General features: G+C 41.2%; 1 long non-coding RNA gene across 1 annotated transcript in view; it reads right to left on the reverse strand.

The window, feature by feature from the left end:
* Positions 1-6,643: 6,643 nt before the first annotated feature.
* LOC116530099 overlaps positions 6,644-18,608 on the reverse strand; it is a 45,057-nt gene continuing 33,092 nt past the window's right edge. The window contains exon 2 of the long non-coding RNA XR_004259836.1: positions 6,644-7,132. This is a non-coding gene — a long non-coding RNA (uncharacterized LOC116530099). The remainder of the gene's footprint in view (positions 7,133-18,608) is intronic.

The following is an 18,608-nucleotide window of genomic DNA, read 5'->3' on the forward strand; positions in this document are numbered from 1 at the left end:
TTGCACTTCATAAATCACAGACACAAATGCCAAGTTACAAAAACAAAAATTATGATAGAATGGCATGCACAGAAAAATAAAATGACAGGGAACTACAAGATGACGTGGGTGGAGCAGATCTTTCTGAAACCCTTCCTCCTAAGCAGAGATGAAGGTCAGGAAAGAAAGGTGCATTTATTACTATAATAATGGTATCTTTGGCTGGGCACCGTGGCTCACACCTGTAATCTTAGCACTTTGGGAGGCCGAGGTGGACAGATCACTTGAGCCCAGGAGTTCAAGAGCAGCCTGAGCAACATGGTGAAACCCTGCTTCAGCAAAAACTACAAAAATTAACCATGCATGGCAGCGTACACCTTTAGTCCAAGCTACTCAGGAGGCTGAGGAAGGAGGATTGCTTGAGCCTGGGAAGTCAATGTTTCAGTGAGCCAAGATCGCACCACTGCACTCCAGCCTGTGTGCTAAAGCAAGATCCTGTCTCAATAATAATAATAATAATAACAACATGCTATTCTTTGTCCATAATAATATCTCTATTGCTGATGAGTCTGAATGGAGCCATGCACACGCTGCCATATCTTTTGCAACTAAGGGATAGGTTTTGTGAGATGGCTGGCTGGAACAGGGATGGAGGCAGGGAGGGGCAGGGAAAGAGGCAGAGTTTGGAGCCCCAGAACAGGAAAACAAAAGGCATATGTCATCTTGACCTTGGCCATCTGACCTCGCCAGATGCACGCCCACCAGTATAACCCCTAGTCCTGGCACCCCTGCTGTTGCAATATGCTGTGACATGTTGTTGGGTTTATAGCACATGTGAGAGATAAGTCATGCTCCCTGAGCAAGCATCTGTGTTTTGTTTCTTGAAGGGGCCTGAAAATTTGCATTTTGTAGTCACTGGGGCAGGGGTGAAGGTTAGAAAGAAAACATGTATTAGAAGAATACAAGTACAAATGATTAGGAGCACACAGTCTTGTGCCAGTTGGCATGGATTCAAATCCTGACTGCCACTGAAAGCTGTGTGACCTTGGGCATGCTTCTTTAACCCCTTTGTGCTTTGGTTTCCTCATCTGTGCAGTGGGGATCATAGCCTTACCTTTCTTACTGAGTTCTCATGAGAATTAAATAAATGGATATATGTGAAGTGCTAAGTCTATAGGTAGCACTATGTGTGAGTTGTGATTTATTGAGTACCTAATGTGTGCCAGACCCCATGTAAGATGCTTTCATATAAAGTTTTAATCTTCATAATATAGCAAACTTAGGAGGCAGGCAATATTATTTCTATTTTACAGGCAAAGACATTCAAGCTCAGAAAGGTTAAGAAAATTGCTCAGGTGTATGCATATAAGTGATCCAACTGCAAGGTATCAAATCCAGGTGTGTCTGCTCCAGCCCGACATCAAATATCACTGCTGTCCCCAGTTCTCAATGGCTGCTATTTTATAAACACTTGTATTGTGGTTTAGACTATTACATTTCTAATTAATTTTATTGATGAGAAAATTATTCCTCTCTCCATCATCATTTGTCTAAAGCATTTGAAATTAACAGACAGCATTAGATCAATGCATTTGACACCTGAAGTTGACTTACTCTGGACTTTGGGGGCAAGTCCTGCATGTCATGGGCTTTGGTGCTGTTGGAGATAAAGAGAACGGTTGCTCCTTCCTTCCTTCCCTCCCTCCTTCTTTCTCCTCTCACCAGACAGGAAGAACCAGCAAACATACAGCTGCCTCTCAGCAGAGTGATGAGGCCCTGAGTGGCCTTCTTTCCGGAGCCAGAGGAACATCTGGTAGCTCAATTACCAGGCAGTCCTTCTCATAGGGCTCTCCTTTGGGGGCCTCACAGCACTCAGGGGCTGGGAACAAGTCTTTCCTCCCCGCCAGCACGCGAGGCAGGAAGCAGGCCTTCCTTCAGGTTGCCTGGCTCAGCTTCCTGTTCACACAACAGAGTGAAGGAAGAACAGGTGATGGAAAAACGCTAATAAGGAAAAGAACAAAAACAAGAACGAGTGTGGAAATAACACAATGCTGTAAAGTTTTAGTTCATAAGAAATGTAGCCTTGGCTGACATTGATCATTTTTTCACCTGCCAAATGTTGGCCAAGTCCTTCAGAAGCTTCGCCCAACAGGGTGGGAGGGTTATTGCTGGAGTCCAGAGTGGTGATACCTAGAAGACCCAGCAGACAGGACACTATGACACCACCATCCGAAAGAGGCCTGCAAGGGTTTGGTCTCTGTAGGGTGCCTGCGTTGGGCATGGCCAGAGAAGTAACATAGCTCACTGGGTGACATTGACCTCACAGGTCCCTGTGCTCTATGGATGCTAACTAAAGCATAGCTTTAGCACATCTGAACTGGTATTTAAGGTGGCAATAATGAATAGACAAATCAATACTGTTGAAGAAATGCTCCTAAACAATTTCTTCTATTTTTTTTGTTGTTGTTGCTTGTGCTCTAGGTGACAGATCTAAAATCCCATTGCCAATCTAAGGTTAAGGGGATTTATGCCTATGTTTTCTACACAGACTTTTATAATTTTAGAGTATACATTTAGAGTGTTGATTCATTTTTCCAGATAAGTTTTGCATATGATATAAAGTAGGAGTCCAATCTCCCTCTTTGCATGCGGTTATCCAGTTGTCCCAGGGCTACTGGTAGAAAAGACCATTTTTCTCCCATTGAATTGTCTTGGCGCCCTTGTCAAAAATCAACTGACTGTGAATGTCCGTTTAGTTCTAGACTATCGGGTCTGTTCTGATGATCTGTGCATCTGTTCTTATGCCAATACCACACTGTCATGAGTATTACAGTTTTGTAGTAAGTTATGAAATTGAAAGTGTGACTCTTCCAACCCTGTTCTTTTCCAAGATTGTATTTGCCATTCTGGGTCTCTTGAATTATCGTATGAATTTTAGGATCAGCTTGTTCTTATCTGCAAAAAGGCAGCTAGGATTTTGACAGGAATTGCATTGAACCTGTAGATCAATTTGGTGATATTGAAAAAATATTTTTAGATTAGTAAAGAAATAAGGTTAACACCTCCTGAGCTCTGGCACTTGAAGTCAGCGTGGCTTTGGGTCTCTCACATCTGCTAGAATCTAACTCTCACATCTCGTAGAAAAAAATAAAACCTACCCCAGAGGTTGCCAAATAAATGAGACAATCTAAATGAAAGCATTGTGAAAACTATAAGGTATTGTGAAAATCAGAGGTGTTGTTGAATCTGTTTGGGTAGGAAGTAATGAATTCAGTCTTTCAATTGAAGTTTTGATGGAATTTGTATGCTGTGCTTATAAACTGATGTAAGTGAATTAGAACTGACACATTAAAGCAAGTATTTATTGTCCCTCTCAAGCTGGTCATCTTGCAAAATTATATATTTATTCTAACAATGCTACATTTGCTTGAAATATTTTTCACTTATTTTTTCACATTTCTTCTTTTTAAATTTAGTATTTAATTGAATTGAACACACATATTTCAAAATTAATCAAAACATAAAAGTTACATTCATAGGGATCAAATTTATATACTAAAATATGTCTCTGTTTATGTACTTGTTTGGGAAACAAGAAACTGATATAATGAAAAATAAAAATAATTGTATAATTCTTGCCATAATAATATAAATGCTTTCCTGATCTAACCAAGCTTATTGAATTAAAGTTATTATAATTTTATGTTAGCCATTCATACTTAGATTGAAAATTGTATTATAATATCCATCGCATTACTTTGAATATCCTCAGTAATGGCAAATTATTACAAATTGTTGTTTTTGAAAGCAAATTTGATTTCTTGGAATGATCAGAAGTCAGTTGGACCCAAGTCGGATGGCTCAGTAAAGGCAGTGGTCAGCCTGAATAATGTTTTTCTTGAAACTGCAGTGTTATTACTAATAATTTTTTCTTTAAACTGTCGTTTATGTGTTTTAATTAATTAACTTATTTTGTAGAAATTGGGTCTTGCTATGTTTCCTGTGCTGGTCTTGAACTCCTAGGCTCAAACGATCCTTTTCCCTTTGCCTCCCCAAGTGCTGGGATTATAGGCATGAGTCACTGCACCCAGCCATAAACTTATGTGTTTAAATAACAGTTATCCTACAAAGATGTGCCTGGCCCAGGCAGTAATGTACTTGTAATCTGATAACCTGATTGAGAAAATAATCAGGTTCTCCCACCAGGTCGCTCCCTCAACACCTGGAGATTACAATTCAAGATGAGATTTTGGTGGGAACACAAGGCTAACCATATCATTGGGCATATTGATTACTTAGAGCTGAAAGTACTTGAGAAACAGTAGTTGCAGAAAAGTCTACAGACTTGCACTTTCCTATAGGTAGCAAGCCGTAAAAACTCCTTTGTGAAAGATGCCTTCCCTGTACCAGGACAAGAAAAATAACCCTTAGCACCAGAGACTGGGAATTGACGCTGCGATGGATCTGTATAAATAAACCTACTAAAATAGCTGTCTTCCAATGTTTTACCCCACACACACACAAAAAAAAAAAAAAACACATCTCCTGATGATTCCCTGCCCTTGTCATTTCTTCACAAATTTATCAGTTTTGTTTTTGTTTTTATTTTTATCTAAAAGGCATAAAAGCTTTCTGCTTTGTCCGTTTCTTTGGGTCTTCGCTGTCTTGTAAGAGACTCCATGAACATGTAAAAATTAATAAAACGTGTATGCTTTTCTCCTGTTAATATGTCTTGGGTCAATTTAATTCTTAGACCCAGCCAAAGATCAAGGGGGCAAAGGAGAATGTATCCTTTTCCCCTACTCTAGTTTCCAATAGGAACCAATCATTGTGAATACCCGACATGGCTTCAGTCAGTTCAGCACACCTGCCAAACCTAGTAGATGGGAGAGGAGTCAGATTTCACTTGATTTTGAAAATTAAAAGAACATGACATTTCTTTCTCCTGAGGACCAGGGATCAAATGCATGACTGTTACACCTTTATTCCGTCAACGCTGCCAATGCCAACACATGGAGGTCCTCTTTTCCAATCATTGTTGGAGAAAAGTCAGTCTTTTTAATAGTTACACCTGGCATGCTACAGCTGTACCTTATTGGAATCATGTATCTATAATCTCAGCAAAAGAGGCTGAGAGCACCTGCCTAGAAGTAGGGAGAGAAGTCTCACATTTTCTTCTACGTTTCAGGCAGTTCTCCATGTTTACCATGAGATACTCACTTATCTCTTCTTTTTTATTCAACTAACACATATAAAGCACCTACAGTGGGCCAGCCTTCTGTTAGGCCTTGTGAGAATTAGAAATGTGAATTAAATGTAAATCTTCAAACCACTAACTTCATAATCTGGTGAGAATGAAAGAAAAATGTGCAAACATCCTATAGTACAAACCAGAACATGATCATTTAAAAGTGGGATAAACACCGTGCCAGGGGAAGTGTGGCTGCAGGGATGATTAGGCTTTGGAGAGAAGGTTTAAGTGAGCCTTGAAGAATGAGAAGGAATTTGATGGAGAATGGAAGAAGATGCTCCATGTGTAAGGAAAGTCGCAGAAGTAGGAAAACCCTCGTGTGTACAGAGAAGGGTGGCAGAAGGACACAGCAGAAGGCAAGACCAGAAAGCAGGTTTGGGACCATCTCAACTACAGTTTGTACCTTGCACTAAGGAATCCTGCTACGTGGGCTGCGGGGGAATGAAACTCAGCCCTCCCTCAGCTCATCAGCCATACTCCAACCACCCAGAGGAAGCAGTGTCTTTTCAAATTTACACAGAGACACAATAGGGGCTAATAGAGCCTTATTCTTTCTGAGACAAAATCTCGCTCTGTCGCCCAGACTGGAGTGCAGTGGCATGATCACAGCTCACCGCAGCCTTGACCTGTGGGACTTAAGTGATCCTCCCACCTCAACCTCCCAAGTAGCTGGGACTACAGGTGCATGCCTTCACACCTGGCTAATTAAAAAAAATTTTTGGTAGAGCCAAGGTTTCACTATGCTGCCCCGGCTGGTCTGGAACTCCTGGCCTCAAGCAATCCTCTCACCTCAGCCTCCCAAACTGTTGGGATTACAGGCGTGAGCCTCCACACCTGTTCTGGAGTCTCATTCTTGATGGTCCTGAATAGCATGCCAAGGAGTCTTGGATTTGTTGTGTAGGCTACGGGAAGCCCTTGAGGATTTTTGTGGAGGTTTGGAGAGTAAAAAATAATGTGAATAATGAGAATAATACACAGATGGGTATTAATCACACTTTCCTTTGTTGCTCACTCTATTTCAAGTATATTCTCACATATTCACAAAGGCCTCTGAATGGTAAATTTTTCTAATATAAGAGCAAATCAATGACCTAACAGATGAATTTAAGAGCCCATGTTGAATGCAGACCTAAAGCCCAGGTCTCTAGACTTTCAGACTAAAAAAGTCAAAGTCAGTGAGACTGAAATTTGAATTGTCATTGCCAGGGGCTGAGGGGATGCAAGAATGGGAAGTTATTATTGTTTAATGGATACAGCGTTTTAATTTTGTAAGAAGAAAAGAGATATGGAGATGAAGGTATTTAATAGTTTCTTATTGTTTGGGGCTTTTTTATGTTGGCCCCCTGTAAGGATCACTAATGCAGTATTCAAGTGGAATAAAGTGCAAAATAAAACACACGCACACACACAAAATCTAAGAGTGAAAAAAACTCTTATTTCCCCTTGTTTTTTTTTTTAAGACATTCTACATTTTCCGCTTATAACCAAAAACCCTTTAGACCTTCTAGTAAGATAAAGTTAAAACTGTAAACCGTTAGTACGTAGTTTACCCAAATAAGTCCATGATTATAAGCAAAAATGTCAGCCACCTTCACCCCCTTACAAAGGCTGATATATTCCCATTTGTCTCAATGCTAAATCATGTAGCATTTGTTCAATGGTCATTAAAAGCTGTATGCCCTCAAGAAACAACGTCTTGGGCTCTTCTGGGTACAGACCAAGTTTCCACTGCCATAAACACTTAAAGTAGGACCAGTTCCAATGCTAGCACTGTCCTGGTGGTGGCTCTCCCACCTCTGGCTGCGAAGCTTCATCACTGTTTGTGTGGGTCTGGGCACAGAGGAAGGCAAGGGTTGCAGGTCCAACAGCTAGCATGGCATTGCGGGAAGGGTGGAGGAGGCCCTAGAAGGAAATTTTGAAATTGTCAGATACAAAAAGTGGAAAGAAACTTAGTGTTTCTTTTTTTTCTTTTTAAACTTTTATTCTAGGTACAGGGTACACGTGCAGGCTTGTTATATAGGTAAACTCATGTCATGCAGGTTTGTTGTACAGATTATTTTGTCACCCAGGTACTTAAGCCTAGTACCCAATGGTTATTTTTTCTAATCCTCTCCCTCCTTCCACCCTCCGTCCTCAAAGAAACCCAAGTGTCTGTTGTTTCCTTCTTGGTGAACATAGAAACTTAGTGTTTCTTTAAGGACGTCCTTAGGTTTCTGTAAGGAGGCAGGAGAGGCTGAAGTGATGCTGTAAATTATGAGGTTCCTGTTTCCATTCTACTACTTTTTCTACCACCCTATTCCGCCTCACTAAATATGTGCCAATCTATCTCATTTGTGGATTTGTATATTTATTATTTATTTTTCAATTATTATCCTCCCCTACATGAGCGTTTTAAAAGCATTTTTGAGAGATACATCACATAGCATAAAATCCACCATGTTAAAGTGTACACGTCAGTGGATTTTAGTACATTCACTATATTGTACAACTGTTACCACTTTGTAATTCCAGAACATTTTCTTCACCCCAAAAAGAAACCAGTATGCTAAATGAAATAAGCCAGCCACAAAAAGATAAATACATACTGCATGATTCTCCTTATATGAGGGGAGTTGTTAAAGTCAGTGAGACAGAAAGTTGAATTGTGGTCGCCAAGGGCTTCAGGGAGGGAAGAATGGAGAGTTGCTTAATGGACACAGAATTTCAATTTCTAAGAAGGAAAAAGACATGGATATGGCTGATGGAGATGGCTACATACATTAGGAAAGCATTTAATACCACTGAAGTGTATGCTTAAATGGTTAAGATAGTAAATTGCGTGTTTTGTGTTTTGTGGTTACCACAATAAAAATAATTTTGGTAAACACCACAATGAAAAAAATTGGGAAAGGAATCTCTATAGGTATCTTGTAAATAGCAATATATTATTGAATCATTTGTGCTAATAGTTTTCACTTGTTAAATGTAAACTTTTTTTTTTTTTTTTGAGATGGAGTTTCGCTGTGTTACCCAGGCTGGAGTGCAATGGCGCGATCTTGGCTCACCGCAACTTCCGCCTCCTGGGTTCAGGCAATTCTCCTGCCTCAGCCTCCCGAGTAGCTGGGATTACAGGCACGTGCCACCATGCCCAGCTAATTTTTGTATTTTTAGTAGAGATGGGGTTTTACCATGTTGACCAGAATGGTCTCGCTCTCTTGACCTCATGATCCACCCACCTCGGCCTCCCAAAGTGCTAGGATTATAGGCGTGAGCCACAGCGCCCGGCCTGTAAACATTTAAAATACACCAAGTATTAAGAAAAAAAAAAGGAGCCCATACCAATTAGCAGTTATTCTCTATTATCACCTTCCTCCAGCTTCTGGCAGCCACTAATCCACTTTCTGTTTCGATTTGCTTACTGGGGACCTTTTATACAAATGGAATCGTACAATAACATGACCTTTTGTGTCTGGCTTCTGTCACTTAGCATAGTGTTCTCAACATAATGTAGCATGTATCAGTACTTCATCCCTTTTATGGCAACATATGTGGGCTTTTCAAAGTGGATTCCAGGCTCAGAGATGAGTCTTTCCCTCTGAAGGCTTTCTCCTGAAAGTAGAGCTTGGGCATAGCTGAGCTGGGGAGCACACAGGCCTAGGAGGCCTCACTGTACACAACTCGCCACGTGGCCCAAATGTTTTGCCTCTGTACGGGCTCCCTTTTCCCTCTTCAGCGTGAGAAGACCCATAACAGGAGGCCCTGCTCTCAAACTCAGCTGGGATACTATGACCCCTGGTCAGGTCTTTAGTAGTGATGCAACTCACAGGTGTCATAGTGCCAGTGGCCACTCTGTAACTGGTTCTTTTGTTTCTATATAAGCATGTACCACAGAGGAGAAATTCTGCTAGATATTCTGCTAATTGCAGCTGAATGTAGCCTGTGATAACCAAAACCCACTCTTCTGAAGCACGGTTCACTTTGGAGCATACTCTGTTGCACATGCCGCTTGGAATCAGAGGTAAACCAGACCCATTTGAGCTACCTAATGTACTGCTTTGCTGAGGAGCCTGGGGAAGCTTGGTGGTGGGTCATGTGAGGAGGATGGGCCACTGCTCGATTGCAGCAGGAAGTTGCTGTGCTTTCCTTGTTTTATAAATGTTCCCGGATATGGAGGCCGGGTAAAGCAGTGATCCTGTTGGACTAATTCTAGGTATACTATTATTTATCACAGTGTAAAGGGGTAAGAAAGATCACTTCATGTTTTAAAGCAGAAATCTCTTTTAGGAGGTTACACTGGGCGTTCAAAAGTTTTGTGTAATTTTCTTTCTTGCTTCTCTCTCTCTTTTTTTTTTTTTCAGAGATGAAGTCTCTCTCTATCACCCAGGCTGGAGTGCTGTGGCACAATCATGGCTCACTGTAACCTCGAACTCCTGGGCTCAAGTGATCCTCTCACCTCAGCCTCTCAAGTAGCTAGGACTACCAGGGCATGCCACCATGCACAGCTAAGTTTTGGTTTTTCAAAAAAATGTTAATAGTGGCAGGATCTCATTATGATGCCCAGGCTGGTTTGGAACTCCTGGCCTCCAGTGATCCTCCCGCCTTGGCCTCCATCAGCATTGGAATTACAGGCATGAGCCACTGTGCCTGACCAATTTTCTTTTTTATATGTGTTACTTTCTACAATTTCTTTGCTGGCTGACTTTGAAGATTCTTCCTTGGAATAGATGCGATGTTCAGGAAACAGGAAGGTTTTCCTCATCCAAGTTCATGGGTAATTTGATAGGTTTTCTTGGAGAGTTTAAGTAGAATTTAATTGTGAGTATTTGAGTGTTTGAGACAGGGAGGAAGGAGATGGCCGGAAGGGGTAGTCCCTACTTGATGGCAAGACATAATTAAAAGGAATGTTCCGCATTATTTTCTCTAAAACACAAAGTTCTACATGATTCTTATATGAACATGGGCTGAGAAAGCATGCTGTGTTGTGTAGCAGCATCTGGCTTCAAGAATTCATTGTAATGAGATCAACAAAACATGAATACTGCCAGCCACGCACTGAGTGGCACCCACTGTTGTCGGGCTGATATGCCTTCTCATTCTCACTTGCCTACCTCCATTTCTAAAATGCTTTTTTCAGCTTCCCTTGCAGCCAGGAAAAACATATGACATAGTTACACTTAGGAAGCTTTTGCTTTTCTGATAAAAGGGGAAAATATTCCCACTGTGACCCCTTTCTACTCCTCTTCCTTCCTTGAAAGTGGTATGATGCCTGGAGCCATGGCAGCCTTCTTGAGGCAATCATCTTGTTATGATAATGAAAGGCCAAGAGAACCGTCGAAATGTTAGCCTCAGCATCACATCACTGAACTGATGAATCAGCACCATTGTTGTACTTTTAACCTTCATGTTGTTTGAAAAACATAAGCCCCTATTTGTGGAATTTATTTTTAGTCAGATTTTTGCTAATGGATATAATACATGGAAAAAACTTTGCTTTACTAGTACTTACTCTAATACTTCGATCTAAATATCCACCATGTCCTTCTTTGTCTGTCTCTTGTATATTTTAACACTGCCTCACGTCTGTATTTATTGTTCACATTTTTTTGTTTTGTTGTGTTGTGTTTATTTTTGTGTGTGTGTGTGTGTTTTGTTTGTTTTTGAGATGGAGTCTTTCTCTGTCTCCCAGGATGGACTGCAGTGGCAGCTCACCACAACCTCTGTCTCCTGGGTTCAACCAATTCTCCATCCTCAGCTTCCCAAGTATCTGGGATTACAGGTATGTGCCATCAGATTTTGAAAATGAAACTTTCATATAAATATATTTCTTTCTTTTTTTTGGATTTTTTTTTTTTGAGACAGAGTTTCACTCATGTTACCCAGGCTGGAGTGCAATGGCGTGATCTCGGCTCACCGCAACCTCCGCCTCCTGGGTTCAGGCAATTCTCCTGCCTCAGCCTCCTGAGTAGCTGGGATTACAGGCACGCGCCACCATGCCCAGCTAATTTTTTGTATTTTTAGTAGAGACGGGTTTTCACCATGTTGACCAGGATGGTCTCGATCTCTTGACCTCGTGATCCACCCGCCTCTGCCTCCCAAAGTGCTGGGATTACAGGCTTGAGCCACCGCTCCCAGCCAAATATATTTCTTTCAAAATGAATTTTATAAATCTTTTCCCTCCAAATTTAAAACTTAAACCTCTACTAAGTTTCCATGAAAAGAATCCGTGGGAGCATAAGCTTTAAAAGATTTATAAAATTCATTTTGAAAGAAATATATTTATGAGTAAGTTTCATTTTCAAAATCTAATGTGTGATCACTCCATTTAGATTAAAATGTTGCCTGGTGCACTTGCAACCCACACATGGCAGAATTAGTTGGTGTGGAAGAAGGAAAGGGAAACTCTGACTGCATACAGTCCAAAGCTGATGACAGGCCTGTTTGTGCATCAAGACAATATTTTTAGAAACCCATAACCTTAGCAATCTCAAATGCCAAAAGCAGAGTGTGAAATAACCAAACTAGAAAAAAAATGGAGGCCTTATTATTGATCTTTGTCAAACTGATATACCCTTTAAAGAAAAGCATACTATTTAGAAGCAAAAAGAAATGTATGTTTTTAAAATTTTTTAATTACTCCCTTGAATATGTGTGTATGGTTTCTTTAGGAGAGTCCGGGAAGTTGACACTGTTTTGTCCATTACAGATATGGGTCTGTTGTATCATGTAGTTTCCTGTTTATTAGGACCCTTGGGGGAAAATTTCTATCTGATCATAGGATCCCAAATATTTGTAAGTGAGCAACAGGTTTATTTTTATCTCGTGAATACTGTAGGTGATTTCATTGTCAATGGGCTGCTTATTTTTGTTTTCTTCATTGCTTTTTAAAAAAGTTAAAAAGATGCACAAGTCTCATGATATTAGCTCCAATTAAAAAAGAAGATTGAGTTGGTTAGGTCAGATTTTTATGCAACATCCAGGAGCGACTCTTTCCCATAAGACATGCTCTGCCTTCACCTGATGTTTTCTAGCATTGATTTAGGATATGCACTAACATCATATGAATTTTCAGAATTGCATTTATTTTTAGCACCAACTTTAAGGATTTTTATTATGACAATAGAGGTTAATGAGCATTTTCACAAGATAAAAAATACCCCAAAATATCTAAGTGTTTTAACATCATGATTGCAGTTTATTTTTCACTCAGCTCAAATCCAAGATGGGTGTTCCTGATCAGCCTGTAGCTCTCCTCCAACCCAAACAACTTTCAAATTGTGGCTCCGCCATCTTCAATATGGAGCTTCCAAGATTGCCCTGCTGCCCTGCATCAAGTCTGCAAAAGAGGATAGGGATCAGGCCACTCATATTTCATTGGCCCAAACTCAGTCACATGACCACATTCACTGCAAGGGAAGTTGGGAAATGGAGACTAGCTCTGTGCCCAAGAAGCAGAGAAAAACAGGTCTGATGAGGACTTAGTCAACCTCTGCAGCAATGAAACAGATAAGAAGGCAAAAGAAAAAGAGTTTTACAATCTTAAGAGGGAGAGAGAATTCAATTAACAAAAAGATATTATCCCAAGGTAGTTTGCAGAATTCTGTCTACCCAAATCATGTGTTAAAATGTGAAAGAAGTTAAGATAAAAATAGGGTAAGAGTGAAATTTAAAAAATGTTCTGGGGACACATGGCACACTCCTTCCCTAGTGACACAGTAGGCAGAACCAAGCCAACTATACAAGGAAGCTCAGTGTTTTTAATCTGTTGCTCAGATAAAACCATCCTGGAAAAACTCCCAGTTTTACAATCTAACTGATAATCAGTATCTCAGTTATATAAATAACTTCAGCCTGCATGAAATAGCTTCTTGCTCCTCTTGACTGGTAAAAATACCTTTGCTTCCATGGAAAAGGTATAGAAAATGGATGTTGAGCCCAATCAAACTCATAGTGTCAATACTTTGTGTTAAGCTTTAGGAGTAAGTTTTCTAATCATTGAAATGAGCTTGTTTTTGTTATTTAAGAAGCTTAAAATGATTAAGAGAATCTGACATATTAGCCTTACGATTTTATTTTGGAATGATAAACTAATACAAGTACTCAATTTGTGATTGTCACTTGCAAGTTGCAAAATAATTGAATATGTTCTTTAGAAGTGTTTGAATATTCAGAAGAACCTAATTTACTGCATATATAAGCTAGTTTTATTCTAAGAGTTCATTGAGATACTGAAAGATTTTTCTTGCTTGGTTTGTAAATGTTGTCCCATCAGGCATTTGAAGTGTTTGAGAAAGTCAAATTTATTAAATTGGTAAAGATAACCAAACATATTCTTAGGAAACCTGATTACTTGTATAAAGATGGTCAGTTTGAAAAAATTTAATCTTTTTACGTTTGTAAGTTAATTGAACACTAATCAAACATGAAAAACAATTGTTCTCATTTTTATATAAAAATCACTATATTTGCAAATAAAATAACCAGGTTTATAGATGAAGCTTGAAGACCTAAAACACATTTTAAGTGTAAGGGCCAGGGATAGAGGGGCAGGAATGAGCAAGAAGCTACGAGGAGCTAAGAAACCAGAACCTGAGCTGCGGTCCCCAGAAAGGGCCTTGCTTGGAAGTCCATCTCCTCCCAGGGGCAGGCTGTTGAGTCATATGGGGAAGAGGTAGTGAGACTGATGGGCAAAATCAGGGTCATTCCTGGATTTCTGTCGAAAACAGGGCAAAGGAGAGAAGCCCAGGATACGGGAATGACCAAGGGCCCAACCACAGGATTTGGGTCTGGTGGCAATTCCAGATGGGTAGCAGGGCCCTGTGGACAGAGGGCGTACATATGAGGACATAAGAGGACAAGGGAGAGGCTACACCATAATGGAGATGAGATATAGAGCAGAACAGACACTAAATAAGCCCAGTGCCTCCCGCCAAGGGACAGGAGAGGGAACAGAGAGGCTCTTGGGGAAGTGGATGCTCCTGAAGAACAGGTGGAATAGACACTTGGTGTCCTGGTGCCTTGACATCTGATGTGATAATCATCCTCTTAACTGTGAACCCGGTGAAGAAGGACAGAAGCAGCTTCTGAGGTGTGGCGGTGGGGACGCAGTGCTCCAGTCTGGGGTGTGGAAAAGTGGGGCTACATCGACAGCATCGTGGGACTCTACCATCTAGATGACACTAACACCCCTCCCCAACTCATGATAATCAAAACTATCTCCAGAAATTGCCGAACTTCCCCCGGCCTCCAGGCGGACAAAATTGTCTGTGGATAAGACCGACTGCTCTAGAATGTAAATGCCATGAAAACTGGAACATTTTTCTTACGTATCTCCAGCAACCATAAGTGACACTGAATAAGTATTTGTTGAATAAATTAATGAATAAGTGACTTATGAATCATAATAGCAGTGGAAGGGCAGTGATGACACGACAGTCAAATCCCGAAGCCTTCCTGGATTAAAATAAGTGAGAATCAATTGGCGTAAGACAGAACCAAGATAGCTTTATCCTTAACAAAGTTAAGAAAGAAAGAATGGTTTGTTTATAGTTAAAATATTTAATTTTTTTTCTGGTTGGAACATTGGTTTGTTTCCTCATGCTTATAGTGAGTATATACTTATCATTATAAATATAATTTAATACTTAAAACACAGGTGTGTTGCTTCTGTGGGGTTCTTAACATTCCAGTTGGAAATCTGCCTCTGTTTAAACCACAAAGCTCCATACGTCACTGAAGTGAATGGATCACCAATCAACTAGTGACAGGAACGAGGCACAGGGCGCAGAGTGAAGGAGGAAGAGTACGAAATGCCTTCCCATTTCCCCCCAAATCCCAGAATGCAATCACCATATCTCAGAGGAACATCTGGTTGAATTGGGAGGGTGGGTAAAATTTTGGAGGATCTGGGAGGCCAGGCCTTGTTTTAAGGTAGTGAGCATTTGAGAGCCATGAGTACATGTGAAGCACAGTCAGATGTTGTCAATGGTGCCTTAAGAAGATTCTGCAGGCAGTGGTGGGCAGGGAAGAAAGTAGAGGAGAGAGATGCACCAGGCTGGCTATGATGAGACGAGCACCAAGGACTCCGGCTGCTTGACTTCAGAGCCAAGGAAATGGAGTGTGGCCATTACTGCAAAGCTGGACTTCTGCTAAGGACAGAGCTTTCATAATGCTTACACATTGTTGGTTTACAATTCTCTGAATGTAGCAAAGTTTGATGATAATGGAATTTATTGTCCTAGTTAAACGACTCAGAGAGGGTTACTAAGGCGGGGTCATGAAGACCTAGACAAACTGACCCTCTCGCCGCCTTGGATAGCCTTGTCCACTTAAGTCAAATCCAGTGTCATCTGAGAGTGAAGGATTATTTTGTCTCAAAGGTAATCAGCTTTAAGGCAAGATTCTAGGAAGGAACTTTCACGTAAAATTTTCTTTTCATTAAGATCCAGAGAATAATTTTCAGCAGTTATGAAGTTAGAGTCTCTTATCTTTGTTTCTTTGATTTTTATAACATTGTGGCTGAAAATGCCAGCAAATCCTTTATATTCATTCTTCCTTTCTCCCTAATAACAGCATCCCTGGTTTATCAGCTGGGACTATGAAAATCCAGACAGCATATCTCATTTTCCAGCTTCTCTTGCTAGCTAGGTATGGCCCTGTTCCTATTTTTTTTTTTTTTTTTTTTTTTTTTGAGACAGAGTCTTGCTCTGCCACCCAGGCTAGAATGCAGTGGCATGATCTTGGCTCACTGCAACCTCCACCTCCCAGCTTCAAGCGATTCTCATGCCTCAGCCTCCCGAGTAGCTGGGACTACAGGTGTGCACCAGCACACCCAGCTAATTTTTAGTAGAGACAGGGTTTCACTATATTAGCTAAGCAGGTCTCAGATTCCTGACCTCAAGTGATCCACCTGGCTTGGCCTCTCAAAGTGCCGGGATTATGGGCGTGAGCCAAGCGCCTGACCTGTTGCTACCTTTCGACTAATGAGATGGGGGAACACGTATCATGTGGCAGTTTCTGGGAACCTTCCCAGAAGGTTCTGCTCTTTGCCCTCCTCCATCTTGCTGATATGGCCCCTGGGCGGTGGTTAGGCAGGCTGTCCTAGGATGGCGGCGGGGCAGAGGGGTGAGGGGCCTTGCAAAGCTGCCACCCCAGTCCTTCGCATGAGACAGAAATAATACTATATCTTGTGTAGGCTTCTCTTTGGGATATTTTCTGTTACTTGCAGACATACTCATCCTCAGTAATAAAAAAAAATTGTATTCTATAATATGATTTGTCACCTACCCTATTAAGAATGTTTTGTAACTTCTCCTTACTCATTCTTTCTTCCCCACAATTTGTCCCACAGGTAATTGATAAATGATCTCTGAAAGTTCCAGCTGAATCCTGTCACCCATACCCTGCCACCCATGTTTGGGAATCTTCAATGCCTTCCCATTTCCCTCAAACCAAGTGACACTTCCTTGGCCTGGTATGGAAGGTCTCCACGATCCACACCCAGCCTGCCTCTCCAGCCTGCTCTCTGCTACTCCCTCTGCTTGGCTGGGACGGCCCTTCTCCTCATACAGGAGGCTGTCCCCACTTCTGCCTGCCAATGTTCTCTACATCTTTCAAGATCCATCTCATTAGCCAGGCATGGTAGCTAGTGCTTGTATTCATAGAGGCTTAGGAGGCTGAGGTGGGAGGATCACTGGGAGGTCAGGGCTTCAGAAAGGAGCTATGATCATGCCACTGCACTCCAGCCCAGGTGACAGAGGGAGACCCTGTCTCTTTTAAAAATAAATAAATAAATCAATCAGTAAATAAATCTGTGAAAGGTTGTATTTGCTTTGTTTCCCCACCCCTCGCACTGCCCAAGCTTTACTCATCTTTGACTCAGAGGGTGTCGGTAGCTCTCCCCTGGAGGAAGTATCCACCAAGGAGTCAACATTACTACTTCTCTAACTGGGTCATCTCCATGATATTTCCTTTCCTCTGGTGGCTTTCACTGAAGGTGTCATTTTTCTGATCAGTCGTCTGCCATTAGCACTCACCAGGTCATATGTCTTTCCTGTTAACCTAACTTTGGGTTACTTATACCTACTATCCAATAAAAGTTTCTTGCTTCTTTTTGATTTTGAGTTACATTACAAAGCCTCCTTCTATGAACTTAGCCTGAGGTGGCGCCATGCCTGACCCCTTCTTCCTGGCCTTCCCACTCAACTGCAGAAGTCTGTGGGTTGGGATGGGGGAAGCCAAGACAGTCTCTCCAAACTAGAACTGACAGGAAAATGTTAACATTTATTGGGCCAGAAGTCATGGTAATCACTTTACATGTATCATCTCATCTCTCCCAAAAACCACAAGATCACATAACTAGTAAATGGTGGAATCAGAACTCAAACCCAGGCAGCCTGCCCCCAGCACCCTTGCACTGTAATGTGCTATCTACTCTGCAAACTCAAGGCAGTATGCCAGTGTCACATGTGAACAGTTTAGACCCAGAAGGAATTACTTCTTCCCAAACCTCTTTTGAGTATTTCTATTTTTATAGGAGGTGTTTCCTAAAGCCGCAGACAATGTACAAAAAATGAAATCAGATTCTTTTTAAAGAAACTTATGAGGAACAAATGACTCTTGATCTGGCTGTTCCTCTTTTGATCAACATCCTGGCAGGAAGCGTTGCCTGCAACAAGCACAAGAGACTTGAGAAGCAAGGAGTGTTTGCCCTTGCCTATAACTGGGTTTCCTGTTTTGCTTTCCAAAATTTGCATAGAATTTTTTAAGTGCTTTTAGGAAAAGTTTTTTTTGTTTGTTTGTTTTGCTTTTTGTTTTTTCCATGAGACAAGATTTATGTTGGTGAGTGACCAGCCACAGAAACTGTACAGAATCAGCTTTGAGTTACCTAGATAGAAACCGTTACCTCTTCACTGAAGTCTATTCTGTGCTCTTCATCTGTTCACTTAGAAATACCCAGTCCTGGGCCAGGTGCGGTGGCTCACACCTATAATTCCAGCACTTTGGGAGGCCAAGGTGAGCAGATCACCAGGTCAGGAGTTCAAGACCAGCCTGGTCAACGTGGTGAAATCCCGTCTCTACTAAAAATACAAAAATTAGCTGAGCATGGAGGCACATGCCTGTAATCCCAGCTACTCAGGAGGCTGAGGCAGGAGAATTGATTGAGCTGGGACCCCGGAGGCAGAGGTTGCAGTGAGCTAAGATTGCACCACTGCACTCCAGCTGGGCTACAGAATGAGACTCTGTCTGAAAGAAAGAAGGAAGAAAAAGAAAGATGAAAGCAAGCAAGCAAGCAAGCAAGCAAGCAAGAAAGAAAGGAAGAAATAAAGAAAGAAAGAAGGAAAGAAAAGAAAGAAAGAGAAAGAAGAAAGAAGAAAGAAAGAAAGAAAGAAAGAAAGAAAGA

This window comes from Sapajus apella, unplaced genomic scaffold, assembly GCF_009761245.1.
Source record: "Sapajus apella isolate SASKATOON/1434 unplaced genomic scaffold, GSC_monkey_1.0 scaffold3, whole genome shotgun sequence".
In the NCBI taxonomy this organism is placed as follows: domain Eukaryota; kingdom Metazoa; phylum Chordata; class Mammalia; order Primates; family Cebidae; genus Sapajus; species Sapajus apella.